Below are 17,200 nucleotides of genomic sequence, written 5' to 3' on the forward strand. Positions count from 1 at the left end.
AGGAAAAAATGAAACAAAAATTTAAAAAAAAGTAATTAGTACAAACAAAACTACTGATAGTCAGAAAACTGAAGTCAGGGTGTTGGTAATAATCCAGTTAAATGGTGGCTGCTCCTTCTGGAGTGGCAGATGAAATGCTGCTGAAGCGGTGATCTCTAGAAGGGTGTAGTTTTCTCTGAAGGTCTGGTGATGGAGTAGATGGGCATGGTCTTCCTCTGGGATCCAGCAGGGAAGAAGCTGCTCCTCTGGGAATACAGCAAAGAGGATGCCCTGGTGTCCCAAAAAAATGCTGATTTTATGTAGGTAAGGATGCTTGGCTCCTCCCTCTGGGTGGAGCATCTCACAATGGGATGATGTAACTTCACCAGTCATGCAGTGAGTCATTCAATGGCCCATTAACAGAAGATATCTCCCCAGAGTGAGACATTCTTGGAAGAGATAAGAAAAATGCGCAACCTCAAACAGATGGCAAATAGAATACATGCTTATCTTAGAAGCCAGGACATCCATGGATCCATCATTCCTCAGCTCCCAGGCTGAGGTTCTGGCCACGTTGTGTACCAGATGTGGTAGCTGTATGTCCATGCTACCCCAAGGATGCTCTCTGATGCATGGTGGAAAAAAATTCCAGCTTGGCAAAGCTGAGCCCAGAAACTAGTGGCCATTTCTTCTATGGGATGAGAGAAAATGGAGAAATTCCTTTCCTCTCCTATTTTCCTCTGTGAAAGCGAAATATCAGTAAAGAAATAATTTAAATTCTCTCCATCTTTCAATATTATTAGTCTAACATTCGCATCCATTTTCAAGCAAAGCAGTTTCTTAAAAAGATGTGAGTTATTGCTACCAGTTCTTTATCTATCCAACTCTGATATTATTATTGTAATATTAAGTTTAATCTTTTATCAATATGAGATCCTATATTTTATTTTCTCAAAGTTAAATGAGATTAAATACCCACCAAATGCTCTTTCCAGTGGAGTGATGCTATTCAGAATTGTCCCTTGAAACAAAGTTTCAGTTTAACAAAAAATTACATACTTTGCAGCACAGAAATATGGATGATACCACATATTTTCTATTTAAATGATTTATCTGGAATATATATCTTAATTTTAACTAAAAATATATGGTTTTATATTTTGTGTTTCTCTGCAACCAGGGTTATACAGTGACAGGGTAAAGCAAACTTCCAACTAACTTTCTCTGTTTGACAAACAACTTTCTTAGCCCACAGCATTTTGCTTGAAAATAATACAGCTTTCCAAATAAGAGCCTAACAGCACTATTAGTCTGAGGCAATAACACAGTTCGAATGTAATCTTAAATGCAATCAGCATCTTTCTCTTTCTCTGAACAAGATGCAAATATCTAAAATGTAGGCTGGCTTGACAGAACTCAGCTGTATCAACACATCAATTATATGTTGTGATTTTCCAGTTAGTCCAAATCAATTCAATAATGTTCTTCATTTTTATTTGCTAGTAGCTTCAGAATGAAACTGGAGACATGATTTAACTTATATATTTTGTTTGATGAGTTTATTTTAAAATAATGATTATAGGAAAAAGTATTTGCTATGCAATGAGAATCAGGCTGTTTTGTAAAAAGACTTGCCATCTGAGCACGGTTGCAAGAGTCAGGACAAAAGCATTTAAGAATTAACCTCATGGTGACATGATTAAATAATTTGGCAGCACATGCTCAGGATTAAAGTGGATAAAAGTCTTTGGTCATCATATGCCGGACTGCAGCTTCACTTCTGAATTTGCATTTTTTTTCTGCTCCGGGTTTTCTAAAAGGTGTATACTGTTACTGGAGATAAAGGGACAGTAGAAAACAGTGAAATAAATAGGCTTCTAAAGAAAGAAAATTTCAAGCAGACATTTCTCAGAGTTTTTCAAGTATTTCTGCTGATAATCTCAATCAATAGATGTGCCCTTCTGAACTTGGGGTCCAGGATCTCCCACAGCAGTGACATCCTATCACAGTGGTGACTCTGTCACCTGGAGGTGACAACCTTTCTTACAAATCTTTCACAGGATCCAAACTTAGTTCATGCAGTTCATTCCCATTAAGTCATGCAAGTATGAAACAAATTTTTCTGAGGCAGATTATGCAAGTAAATCCTTCAGAAAAACCCACTTTTGGGAATATATGCAAGTACAAATTCACTGAGCTTTTTTTTGTGGTGTGTGCAGAAATGTGGGCTAAATGCACTGTCAAAATGTTGTAAATATATTTATCTTTATATAAATCTGTATATTTATATACAGACTATTCTATTACATATATTTCTACTATTACTTAGGAACTTAGAATGATTTTATGGACTTTATTGCCTTTATGTTCCTCATTTTTAAATCAATAATAGTTTGGGGAATGGTAGTTTCGTATGTGTGATATAAATGCTCTAAGCAAACCCTTCTGTCCTTTGGACTATTATTTCCACTATCTTACATTTTAATGCTTTCTTTTGTATGTGGTTTTTTTTTTTTTTAATTTCAAAAAACAGTTGTAGGACAAGTTCTTTATTGGAAATGATAGGTCTGAGGTGCTGAATATGCAGTGGGGGATAACAGATAATTTGTGGACCTTATCATGTTTCTGTAAGCCAGCTGGTTCTCCCTTTTGCAAGTGGTTTAAAACTAATTAATCTGAAAAGATATCTTAATAAAAGAGAAGACAAAAAAGCCTTGCATGGCACCTTGACTTTAAATACATCACCGCAGTGCTGCTTCTCTATTGCACATGTACATAGAAATGTTGCGTAACTGCACATCCTCACTGTAGTTGCAATTAGTATACACCTGTGATCACAGATGCACTTATTTCTTCAGAAGTGAAAATCATTGTTGTTTATGACAGATTTGATTCTGATGCCTGCCTCGATAGTGTGAAAATTAATTAAACTGTTGTACATTGCTCCCCTAAATACAGTGTATTCATGATTAAATATTCTGAAATTTTATAACAGAAAGCAAGAGCTATTGTGGTTTAAACAAAAAAGAACGAGTTTGTCCTTGGGCTAGAGCAACTGTGCTAAGACAAATTAAGTAAAGTTTTTTCTTTACATGCAACTATGTCTTCTGAAAGAACAAAGTTTGTATTTTGAAACATGTAAACCTAATGTACATTTTAGTTCCTGAAACATGCTCAGAAAGGAATTAATATAAATATACCATTCATACAAGACAAGGACATAGAGGTGTACTGTGATCACCTCTCTACAATTTTCTAGTTTTGCCATTAGCATTTTAAGCAATTAAAAGGTGAATTTATTGTTCTGTGTATGTTGCTCAGAGTCCCTCGTTCCACAAGTGCAGCTATACCAAAAAATGTCATACCCAGTGAAGGGGATCATCACCTGGCAACTTTACAATGAATGATTTTGTCCTGTGAGATGACGTCACTATATTTAGATATACTTCATCCACTTTAGACTAAGGGAAAGTGCGATGCACAGTGATGTGCTCAAGGTTATGCCCAAAAACATGAATAAACAAAACCTGAGCTTTCTAAGTTACTTCCAAAAGTTTTAAGTTTAGATGCATTTGGAAAATCTTACAAGGCATCCTATTTTCAAGCTTAGCTGTTTGAATGCATTTGCAATCTGTCCCTTATCACTGTGAAAAAAAAGTTGGTCCTGTAGCTGAACAATAGCTTGTGCCACTCAAGATTTTCAAAATTTTGCTGCAAAGTAGAAAGTGTCCCATTCTATATAATTTCAACTGCTTGCAAAAAATAACAATACTGTAGAGAAAGAAAATAATGTGGAAGCTAAGAACCTGAAGACTCTCTGGGAAAATGGTCAGGTATATTTAAAAATAGCAAGCACCATACATATTTGGGGGTTTATGTTTACAAAAAAAAATATAGAACAAATACTGAATGGTTAATGCAAATAAAGAATGGATTCAAATCTCATATGCTTTAGAGTGAATTTGCATGATGTTAAAATATAAGTGTGAAAGAAAGATAAGAAATCGTCAGTGTTTTTTTCTATTGTGCATTTGCTGGCCTTTGATCTCAGATTTAAAGTTTTCTCCTCAGGGAACAGAAGCAGTCTTATGTGATTTACAATTAAAAGTGCCCAATGAACAAAAAATATACAACATTTGATGAAAACTGTTTAGAAATTATCTATAATATGATTACTGTTTGTCCAAGCTCTCCAGTAAAACTATTTTGGTAATAGACATATTTTCAAAAACCAGCGTGTCTTTTCTTTTGGTTAGTTAGTAATTGAATGAAGGCCAAATTTTAATAACTTACTAACCCAAGTACCAGTACCAGTTTGATCAATTTTAAGAAGGCATTCCAGCAATATGTAGTCTTCTACTGTTCAGTTAAGAAGCCAAATTTAATCAAATAAACAAAGTACATATTTCTCATATATCTCAATATAAAAGTGCAAAAAAGCTGTCTAAATCAGCCATATATCTTTCATCTCTATATACAATATCAAGCATTGTAGAGATGTACACACTTATATACAGTTATGGAACATTATATTTATGAAACAAAAAGAAACAGGATGTATTTCATCATGCCATTTTTAATGTTCACATTAGAGTTTTTGTTCTTGTGTTCCCTGCTCAGCTTATTGTGCTGTGGCTGTCACATGCTAAAAATGTATAATTTGAGTTTGCTTTTCATGTCTTTGCAGTTTCTGTGACATGAGAACCATCAAAGGAAGCAGTTCCCAATTTGTACTTCCTTATCTTCACTCTTTTTTCTTGCTCTGGAACAATGAAATGTGAACCTCTTCAGAGCCTTTGGGCCAGAACAGAAGGTAATAGTTGGGTCTCCTGCTGGTTTTGCTATCAATTGTCTTCCTGCTGGAAGTCTTTAAAGCCTTTGAAGGCTTGCCCTCAGAGATCATGAAACTGAGTCCTGAGTATTAATGCCAGCACTGTCCCTGAGATGCTTTTGTTTTTCAAGTCAGCCTCACTGGGAAGAGTGTGCTGCCTGAGCTGCTGTAAATACCTCTGTTAATCATACCTGTCACCTGTCTGGATTTAGGCCAGAACAATAAAACAAATATGCATAAGAGCTAACAGCAAATATGAAGCGTGATTTTTGACTACAGGATATAAGAGAGAATTTTAAGGTTTTTGTTAAAAATGTAGACTACTGGCTGGGAAGCCTCTTAACCTCTTCTGGAGTACAGTAAATTTAGAGCTATGTAAAAGGCATATCTCAAGCCTAGACAATTATGAATCCTCAATACCAGAAAACATTCTGAGCAGCGCTGTTAGAATTTTAAATAAAGAGGATGCCAAAAAATACCCAAGTAAGAATGGATCCATTGCATAAAATGGATTTTGAGCTAGTTAATAAAAACTGCAGTCTAATTCATTAAGATTGAGGGGATCCTAATAGGAAAACATGAGGTAGCACACAGAATACACTCCCTGGATGGGAGTGGGAGCAATCAGGCTTCAGCTGGGGAAGCAGCTGAATGTGGTTAGATGTGAAAGGTTAGGCAGGTGTCTTAAAAACTTTGAACTTCACAGATACATCAGGTTTTAGAAGTTATGTGTAGAGCTATGGGTTCTTCTGACACATGGTGTTGGGGGTCAGGACAATTTGAGTGTACTTTTTATGTGTATTGTGTTTTGATGTCAGAAAAGAGGGAAAGATGTTATAATAGCTGAAATAGAGTTGATCACATAGACTTTGTAAGGGTATTTTGAATTTATCTAAAGGGTCTTTTTATCCTTTTGCTTTTCTTTTAGAAGATGACACTTTGATATGAGGGCATGGAGTTTATTCAATTGAATCACTTGATGTTCTGGAGTATTTTCACCTGAAAGATCCTTGTGGATTCCTTCAAACTCAGAGTATTCTGTGGGTGAAGATTAAAACCTTTCAATAATGGGGAAAAGAACTTTCTATTTTGCTATTAGGCATGTTCTAAAACTTTAGGTATTTTCTTATTAAAAACTTGTCATTAATAAGCATTGCAGTAAATAGGGGGCTTTCTCAAGGACCTGTCTTTACATAATTGGGTTTTAATTTCCTGTCAAATGTCAATTTATGCTTTAAAATTTTAAGAACTTCCATAGCAGAGTAGCATTGTGATGATTATTTTTCTCTTTTTAAAGCAGTGATGTTATGGAGGGGAGGAACATAACAGATGACAACAGGTCAAGAAAGGTTATGGTGAGAGCAACCCTGACATCTTCCTGATAAAGACAATGTGTCAAGTTATCTACAGCAGGGAGATTTCTATGACATATGATTAATGTTGCTGCTGTGACCACTGCCTGCTTCTTCAGCTTTCTTATTTACCTCGTACTGCCAGTAAATCACAACTGTCTGAGAAAATAAACTCCCTCCTTAAACAGAGAAGTAGTTAAAATTTAAACCTTTATTATTAATGAAATAGTATTACTAGTAATATTAGATGCTTCGGTCAGAGACTCAGCTGCAATAAAAAAGGATAATAAATTAGTCCAAGTACAGAATGATGAACTATATTCTTTAATCCTCAGAGACTGATTATGCATTTCCAGATATGAATGAACTAATAGGCAGGCAAGAGTAATTTTTATGCCTAGGTTGTTTTCCATTCCAACAAGATGCTGAAACTTCTGCAGAAGGTGTGAAATAGTCACAAGTACACCGTGGTGGAAACTGAAAGATATCTAATTTCCACTGTTGAAAGCAAGATCAATATTCAGTGGATTTTGAGGATACTCCCTTATACTGTGGTCAAAATTGTGAAAGTGACAGCCACAGAGTTTTATGAATAGCAATAATTTTACTTGTCTAAAGAGTTTACATTCTAACTAAAATTATATTTTTAAGTCTGATTATATAGAAAATGGAATGGTGGTTTTTAATATATTCAGGAATCTGCTACTATGGCCACAATTTTTTAAAATTACTTTGGTGTATATGTGTTTTCAGTTCATGAAGATTTTACTAATCTAACTTGAAACTATTCTGAAATAATTTTTATGGCATCTCTGTCTGAAAAATAGTAATTTTTTATGTCTTCCTGAAATATAAACATTTGTTTTAAAGAAATGCAGAAATGTTGAGTAGTTAATACTTAAGATTTTGTGGGTGTTTATATGCATTTAATTTTTATTAACAACATTTTAAGTTAATGGTCATTCTGCAACAGTTTCATTTAGGTCCAGGCCAAGGTAATTAATTTGCTGATAATTAATCTGAACCTTCACTGCATAAAAGACAAAGTTTCTCAGAAAGGAAGTTTTATCACTCTTATAATTTACTTAAATCAATACATTTATAATAGAAGATGGTGACAAGGAAGTCCCATGAACACTTGCTAAGAAGTATACACAAATATGAGGTTAAGGTCAGGTGAATACAAGACATGACAGACCTGAGTAAGGACTCCCTAGTATTGTTAGTTTGTTTTCTTCAGGAAAGAATTTTCGAAATTCCTTCGTAAAACTGTCAGTTAGGAAATATGTGTTAGGGAACGAGAAGTTGTCTAAACAGGTAAAAAACCCACATTTTTTAAAATATTGGTTTTCAACTAGTTAAATATGCTATTGAAGATCTTCAAATTATATATATTAGATTACAGTCAATAGTTCTGTGTATGTGTATCTCTCTACATGCATATTTGATAAAACAATTTTATGCACACACAGCTGAAAAGAATAACAGTAAGAGAAAATATATTATTTGAAAGAAAGTATTCTGGATGTAAACCACAATAAGAGATTTTTTGAACAAGGAAGGTTAAAACCATATACTCTTGCTAGCTTGTTACTGGTAGTTGTGTAAAAATATTTTTAAAAGTTACTGTAAGGCTTTGCCAGTATATGAGTAAGAAGACTAGTAACTAATTCTCCTGCAAGAGGATAGTCTTCCAAGAGTAAGCATTGCAAAGATCATAAAAGCTGTGCAGTTGAAATGTACATATTTTTATCATTAGAGCTCCTGGGAAAGTTTATTGTATCTTTGAAAGTGAAAAAAATTGTTTATATATCAAGTTTAGGAATAAAATCTAAGAAACCTTATATGCAACAAGACTCTCTCTTTTTACATGTTTTACAATTCATAATTCTCAAGATTTTATCCTTTTCTTCATCTTAAAAGGGAAAGAGCCTTAAAGTAGATCATTGATCAGAAACAGTTTCTGGCCTGTAGAGGATGAGGGTTGGGAGACAGGTGGGTTTTTTACAAAGTTAGTCTTAGCAACTTATTAAGATAAGAGCAGGTGAATTTTGTAGCAGCCTTACAGACAGCACAACTGAGGCTTCTGGAGCCAATTTGATCCTAACAGAGGAACAAAGCTGCCTTCAGGCCGTGTGTTGGCAAGATGTGCTGTATGGCTCAGGAGTCTCTCAAAATCCAAGGCTATAAAGGGAGCCAAAATTCAATTGTTAAGCTTAGCCAGAGCATCTAGGCTTCCATCGTCTCATCTAACTGACACATCCTGAAGTTACAGAGGAGTCTAGAGTGCCATCAGATCTGCTTTTCACTGTGCAACTACAAGCTGTCACAGTTAAAGATATGCTGGAAACAGTGAAGCTTAGAAATTGTAGTCTTTGTATGTATATGTAGTCTGATCAATGCAACCCTGTGCAAGTATCTTGAATTAGCTGTAAATGCAGAGCTTGATCATAGTATATTCATACTGCTTATTGCCTCGCTTTTCTCAGAATCTACCAGTGTGACAAATCTACAGTGTGATCGTGGTATTTAGGTTTATTTAATAGATTTTTGGCCTCTACTCAAATTCAAATAAACTTTTGGAAGAAAGTGACCTTGTGAATTGTCACATTGCATTGGGACCTCAAATAATGAAACAAATAAATTATGAAGCATTAATATTGCTGTGTCTTGCACTGACTTACTTTACAAAGGGCAGTTTGTGATGTATATTGAAGTGGGTTATTAAGATGGTACTTAGACTGGCCAGTTGCAAGATACAGTCACAGTGTATTTTGGTGACAGGTACAATTTATTGCAAGTGACCCAAACAAAATTTATTCTCTCCGTTGTCTATTTTAACCTTCTTTCTATGAATAAAATGCTTAGGATTACTTGTTTTCAAACAGGTATATCAATTTTCAACTCTTAAATACCTTACCTGGTGGCATATGGTTTTTATATAGTCCTGCTAAGAATTGACCTTTTGTCATTTTAGGACTCCTTTTTCCTACAGATACTTTGCCAATATCTCCATGTCCTCAAAGAAAATGACTAAGAGAAAGAAGCTTCCAGTAGTCAGGAAGCTTTTTTCTATTCAAACATTTTGTTTCTTTTGAAGCAATCTTTTTCCTTTCAAAAATAAACCACCTGAAGTAAATACACTTAATGTGACAGATGCAGATGTTCATGTATCTATTCCTTTGAAATAGGTTTTGCAGAATATTTTGCAGAATGTTAGTTTGGCAACAATGTTGAAGAAATGCAGCTTAATTGCTAAAGATACAGAGTAATAATATTCTTGATCTCATTGGGAAGAATCTTCTGTCCTTGAGTCCACTTAACCTGTAAAAAAGAAGTAATCTTGTGGCTGTTGGGGAATGCAAAGCCGGGCAGAATGCAAGTGCTGAGCCACCAGACAAGTTCTTATTTTCACCTCTGCCCTTATGTCTTAGAGCAGTATTGAGAGATGACTGGTTTTGAAAGGGTAACTGCTAACAACATCAGTAAATATCCAAAATACCTTGTTTATCTTGAAGGTAGGGGGAAGAAGCCTGCCTGCAGGAATGGAATTACTTTCGTCTCTCTTATGGAAGAGAGTGCCAATGATCTTATCTGTTCATAGCAAAAATAAGTTTTAAGAGTCTAATGAATTTCAACATGGAAAATCCAAAATGGAGCCTTGCGGGAGGAATTACTCTTTTGAGCAGGATAGGCTGAGAACTGAATGGCTGTGGAGAAATTCTCTTGGAAAGGTACCTGAGGCACTGGGGTCCGGGATCACTGCGGATAGCTACAGGATCTGGTCCGCAGGCACCTCGATGGTTAAAGGAAATAACGAGCTTCCACTGAGGGCGGGTGACTCATGGGTGGCTTTATTCCCAAGGGTTTAGGTGAAGGAAAGCGAGGTAGGGAACGCAGGAAAGCAACCGCAAGGAAGGGAAGCCAGCTTCGAGAGCCCCGAACCAGGGGCGGGGCAGGGATTATAACAGCAACCAGGAAGGAGGGTCAAGGTACAAAACATCCAATAAAGTGAGGGCTTGGGGGTGGAGTCAGGGAAGAGTGATAGGGCAACAGCCAACTGGGAAGAGGGGAAGGAGTGGTTTCGGGGGGAGAACCAATGGGGATACAAAGAACTCAGAACTTTCTAGAACTGGGGGAAGGAGTACACAATGACTGACAGGAACAGGGGGAAGGGATAACAACTGACAACCGGGGGAGGCGGGACACTAAATGTCTGTTGCCTCCCAAGGCAGAGCAGGGGGGCCATCAGCCACACCCCCTCCCACAGGTACCTTGGTGCCTTGGCAGAGAGAGGATGGAAATGAACCAGCAGCGTGCCCTAGCAGCATCTGCGGTCAAAGGTGTGTTGGGCTGCCTTAATAGGAACCAGCTACTAAGTGGGGAAAACAATTATTCCCCTCTATTTGGCACTCAGTGTTTTGGTGCTGCATCAAAACAATTATATTATGAAAGAATAATTTGTCTGGTTAATTGTACTTTTCATTTAGTGTAAAACTTAAATCTTCTAAGTCCTGGTTGAAGCAGTCTGGGGTATGGAGGGCTATCATCAAGCATCAGTGCTGTGAGGAAGACTATGACACTCCTGGTGATATTCCTCAGCCTTGTAAATTTTTATGGCTTAATTTATCAGTTAAGGCACAAGGTTTTTAAATTAGTTTAAGAAAAAAGTAATAAATATTAGATAAAAACTGTTTCCATTTATTTTAAAATGCCTGGATAGTTCTTAAATTTTTTTTATCCCATTTGCTGATGATAAATTACAGGTAAAAGGTGAAGAGGGATATACAAGTGAGGGATATAAAAGTATTTTTCCTGTAAAACTAATCTATAAAAATGCCTCTGTCTATAGTGCCAGTGTGAAGTAATAGAACTTTAAAAGTTGTGAAATCCTCTTCATAATTATGGACCAAGTAAGTTTGCTTGTCAGGCTTTTCAAATCCAACTATTTATTCTAATTGAGTGCATTTTTGTGAAGTTCATATATGTGGAACATGCCTTTTAGATGGAAAAATCACACTTCAGAAGTGTATCAGTAGGTATTTCAGCTTGCAATGATATAAACAAAATCATTCTACCTAATTTCAGTTAGAAGTTTAAGATGTTGTTCTCATCTGGGAATGCAAAAACCCAGAAGTACTGAATTCTAGTAGAGTCTCTTATCTACAGGATCCTGTGTAAGGGATTAATGCCCTCTATGGATGTACTTCAGTCACTTTTTGAAAGAAACAATTTTCTTATTGTGTAAGCAAAATTAAAAGTAATTGTGTGCACAGTGTAGACAATGTTTGGAATGTCTGTTAAAAAACAAAACAAAACAAAACAACAACAACAAACCCCCCCCCCCCAAAAAAAAAAAAAAAAAAAACCAAACACAAAAACCCCCCTGCCTTGCCTATTTTCCAGGGAATCATAGTCCTCCTAGCCAGTTCAAACCAGTTAAAGAAACTGATTTTTCCTCTAATAAAAATGGGCATTTTTATCAGTGAATAACTGATAAAAATAACACAGTGTTATTCACTTGATCAGTGAATAGCACTGCTTAAAATTAATTCATGGCCACCCTTTGGAGCTGCTTTGGATGGGAAAAATCAGTGCTGGAAGCCATGGTTAATAATCCTTTCAGTTCTTGGAAAGGAGAGCAAAGGACATTTTACTTATAATCAGTTATCCACTATCCTCTACTGACGTTGTGAGGGTGAAAGACAACAGGACACGCTTGTCTCCAGACACAGGATGGTCTGCAGGAACTGACAGGTGGAATTTTTCACTTCTTAAACTAGAGAAGTGCAAAGCACAGAACATAATAAGAAACAAACGACTATATTCCTAAATTTAGGTACAGTTTATATATATTTTTTTTTTTTATCTATTTATTTATATTTATATAAGACTTCAAATTTTGCTGCTTCTGCAACTGTTTTTGTATAATGACAAAACCTCATCCATTAAATCCTAGGTGGTGCATTAAACGTTTTTTGTTTGTAAATTTGCATTTGAGTACTCTTAGAAACTATTTTCCTTTAGAAGGGGAAGAACATATATTCTCAATTATGCTTATTGGCTTATTTGTCCCATAATCTACATTACAGCTTGACATCCTCTTTCATGTTACAATAAGTAGGATATGTTCCAGGATGTGCTTAAGGATGTGCTTTAAAATTAATTTAAGTTAAGGATTGAAAATAAGAAAGAACTGTAGCCAGCAAAATGCTCTGTGTGGACAGTGAAAAGAATATGCAATAACCTTGCTGGAACACCCTGAGAACCATCAGTACCACTTAAGTCTGCAGTAGGATAATATTGCACAATTGGTATTCAGTTATTTAAGACATTAATAACAGATTTTTCTTAAATAAGTACTTTGCTAAAATTGGAGCATCTGCCTCCTTAGATGAAAGGTAACAGACTAGAGAAAATTTAATCCACAGACTGTCTACTTATTTTTGGGTAAAACAGAATTTCTATAGACTGAAATAGTCTGAAGTGTTTCACCAATTATCTGATATTGCCTTCTAATATTTTAAATGTGTAATATATCTTGGAAGCTATCACTGCTATGTTCTCCTTTTTGGCCATTTATAGCTTGGATTTTGCAGCAAGGTAATGTAAAGTCCTATTTCCCTAATAAAAGAATCAATGCAGGGGAGTCACAGACCCCAAACAATATTTCTTAGACTGAGTTTTGTAATTTCTGTAGTTTCCCCCCTCCACGCAGCCCCCCGAATGAATCCGACTAGCTCAGAGATATGGGGCTGTGATGGGAGGAATTCCAGGAGAGGGAAAAGTATTCCAAAGAGGCTCTTACCCCAGGGAAGTTGGAACAGCTCTCTTTATTCTGTGGTGTCCATGGAGAGCGGGGCAAAAGAGAAAGAGCAGGAAGTTTCAGGGGTCTATATAGGTTTTGGACAGGGTGGGCTTTCCTGGCTCCCCGCCAACCCCGTTGGGGCAGGAAGGAGGATCCAGGGGTTATCTTGATCAGAGCCACAGAGGCCCGGGGAAAGGGGGGACAAAAGGGGTGTCCATGAGCTCACCGTAACAGAGTTTAAATATCCTCAGCTCATAATTTTTGTTTTCTTATGAAAAATTTCAATATAATACAGTTTTTGTATACCAGGATGTCTTTAGTCTATTTGATTCAGCTGGATCCTTACGGTATTTGAAATCTTGCTGTTATAGAGAGTTTCCTTTGCATCTTAAACAAAAATCATGTATATACAGCAAGTCAATTGACTGTCAGAATGATTTCAAATTTTACATCTGAGAGAAGTTGTACTTACTGCTCCCTAATTGTAAGAAGATTTCTGAGTACCATTTCATGCTTTCTGTCAAACATTTAATTCTGTTTTCTTTCCATCGAAAATTAAGTGCAACTGCCAGGATTTTAGTTACAGTAAATTGGATGAAAAGATTAAATGCAGTCATTTGTTGCTCCAGATGTTTGCTTTCTTCCCTGTACAGATGTTTGATATAAACTTATGCTATGGCTTATTTTTGGACTTTGACTCTTCAGTTGTTACGTAAAGTTCGCTCAGTTCAGTCTCTGTAATCTGATGAATAAATATGAAAACCAATTTTCATTAATCTTGTACAAACTTTTCCAGAAATTGCTAATTTTCCTGGAAGTGTTTGGATACTTCTCTATTAAAGTACACCAATTTAGGCACCTATTTAAGAAAATAGAACAATTTTTAATGTTTGTACTGCTTTTCAGGTGTTAAAATTATAGTTGTAACCTAAGTAATCTTTTTTACAGTTTAAGATCTCTATACAGAGTTAATAGTGCTACAGAACTTGTTTAGTAGTATATATGCAAAAAATATTTTGAAACGCTTTGAGGCTTTAATTAGATATTTTAACTGTTTAATTAGCTATTCTAACTATTCATCTGTAACTTTCTTTGGATTTTTCATTTTCTGTGTGGTTTTTTGGAATGTCCCTGCATTGCCATTCTTATCTTAACAGTTCTTTCTTCAACTTTGTGACTAAATTTTATGACACTTATCCCATGATAGGATTTTGGTGACTATATATTCCAGCAGTGAAATATATAGAATGCAAACACTAATCTACTTCAAGAATAAATGGTTTTATTCCTTGAATCCATAGCTGGTTGAATAGCCAGTGCTTCAAGGGAGCCAGGTCCTTTGAATACTTTCTACAATAAATAGATCCCATAATTTAGGCCAAAGTCAATTGGCACAACTCAAAAATCAACTGTAGTTCACTTTGTTGTGCTGTTGACTGCTGATCATATGCATACACCTAAAGATATATACACACATACTCCAGAAAAAGGTTAGGTTTCTTGCCTGAAATCTTGTGCACCTCATTAGCAGATTATAGCAGATTTTTGACTCATGGATTTTAAATCTTAAAGCCAAAAAGGCATGAATACACTTGTAGAATCAGGACTGTGACAATGGTCAGAATAATTTCTATGATTGTAAAGTCATGCTGGGGAAAAGAAAATAATCTATGACATATCTGTCTCTCACTTGGAAGAAATTATTTTTTGAGATGGTGCAGTTTAAGATTTAGGAAGAGTAGAGCAAGCAATTCTGACATGATAAAGTAGCATAACGTTGCTCTGTTTGTAATCTGTATTTTAGAAGTATTATGAATGTACAAAAAATACATTTTTTAAAATTCAGAATTTAGAGCAAAGAAAGAAATATTTTTACTAAGTAGTAGTTCCAGTTCATCTGTTATAATCCTGAAGAATTTTATGACTACTTAAGCATTATGTTTACTGTAAAAACAAGAGAGAGAGAAAATAAGAATAATAGTATAAAAATCACTTTTCCAGATTCTTCTGTCAAAAAATGGAGTTTTTAAGTTTCTTTTTTCCCCCTTGCTTCCTATTACTATTTGTGTGCTGAATATATAAAAGGGAAAAAAACCCACTAACTTGTAATCATCCTGCAGAATAGAAGTACAATTAACTATTTGTTAGTAATAACTGAATGACTTCCAGCATTTTGCTAGAAAATATCCATCTCTTGGAAGCATTTTCCCACAGCCTTCTACTGCACATAATGTTCACACAGACACACACAGAATTACATTTAATGTTTTCCATTAGAACAAGCCAAGCATATATTTGTGACACAAGCAGAGGAAAAACACAGTGGTCTGTGAAGTACTTGTTTGACAAAAGGTTAGTTATTTCAATAGAGCAGGTGGCAGTCCTTTAAACATGTCCTGTCATGGTTGCAGAAGCCACATCAGAGAATTTAAACATTAACTTAACAGGAGTAATGATGTGAGACTTTATCTTGTTGACATGGAAAAGTGTATGTCTCTATTGGAGCAATTCACCTAATGTAAAAATACAATTTAATTGGAGTATTTTCTCTCTAGTTTTTTTTTTTAACATTTTGGGTTAATCTGTGAACTAAGTAATTTAAGATATTGAGTATATAAATTAAAACCCATAAACCATTGTTATGGTTTTCTTTAGTACATCTTCAAAACTGATTCAGAGTTATTTTTATCTTGCTTCCTGAAATTAATGGTGGCTGGTTTATCAGGGTTCCTTAGTCAAGGACCAGTAGAGGAAGATTCCTGAAAGTCACAAAGCCCCAAGGTCCACTAATAGGATGTTATTGTTATTTCATTCCTAGCTTCATTAGCATGAAATGTTCATTTGAATGAATGAAATATTCATTTTCATAATCCAGGCTAACACTAGCTGTTTAAATATTTTAGCCATTTAATAAAAATAGTCCATTGAAAATTGAATGCAACTGGGTTCTGAATATGTTGCCAAGTATGAATGCAGATTCTAATTCCTAAATTAAATGTCAAGTATTAGGCATCTACTGGGAAAAGTATACTTTTTCCTTAAAAGGTTTGATTTCTATTTAGATATTTTTTGGTTTAGTTTTTTTGTTGTTGGTGGTGGTTTTTTTTGTTTGTTTTGTTTGGTGGTTTTTGTTTGTTTGTTTTAGTTTTTTTTTTTTTATTCTTTGCTGATTCTGAAAACTGAAGAACATTTCTACAAAGTACCAAAATACTGAAGGTGGTTTGCTGATAATTTATTATTGTACCTAAAGAACAATTTTTTATAATTCTTGCATTATCACAGAATGGGTCAAGTTATACTGGACCCCATTGGTCAATTGGTCCAACCTCTCTACTCAAGCAGGGTCATCCTAGAGCACATGGTACAAGATTGCATCCAGGTGGTTCTTGAATAACTGCCATTGATTCAGACTCCACAGCCCTTCTGCAAAATCTGTTCCAGGGCTTGATTACCTGTACAGTGAAGAATTTCTTACTCAGATTCAGGTGGGACTTCTGTGCATCTGTTTCTGCCCACTACTTCTTGTTCTGTGGCTTGGCACCACTGAGAAGAGCCCCTTGCCATTGTTCCTTTAGATATTTATAGACACTGATGAGGTCCCCTCTCTGTCATCTCCCCTTGGGGCTGAACAGGCCCTATCATCTCCGCTTCTCCTTGTGAGATGCTTCTGTGGCCTCATCATCTTTGTTGCCCTCCACTAGACTCATTACAGGGGCTTCTTGTCTCTCTTGTACAGAGGAGTCCAGAAATGGACACAGCATTGCAGATGTGGTCTCACCAGAGCTGACTAGAGGGGCAGGATCACCTCGCTTGAGCTCCCTTGAGCTGTTGGCCACATTCCTCCCAATGCCTCCCAAGGATACCATTTGCCTTCTGGGCCACAAGGGTACAGTGCAGGCTCAAGGAAAGCTTGTTGTCCATCAAGAACCCCAAGCCCTTTGCTGCAGTGTGCTTTCCACCACATCAAAGTTATATTTATTTTAACTGGGTGATAAACAGAAATACATGTACAGGCATAAACCTTTTCTTTGTTAGTAATTTTTTGTTTCGGTTTTGGTTTTACTATTTCTCTCAGTTTGGAGAAATTAATATTAATGGACTTGCATTTTTTAGGACACTGTTGAGATAAATACATAGTATAAAAAGGAAAGCATGTATACAGATATTAGTGTATTTTATTTTTAAAATATTAGCTTTATACTAAACTCAAAGAGTATATTTTAGCTAGCA

The sequence above is a fragment of the Taeniopygia guttata genome, chromosome 2, assembly GCF_048771995.1.
Source record: "Taeniopygia guttata chromosome 2, bTaeGut7.mat, whole genome shotgun sequence".
Lineage (NCBI taxonomy): Eukaryota > Metazoa > Chordata > Aves > Passeriformes > Estrildidae > Taeniopygia > Taeniopygia guttata.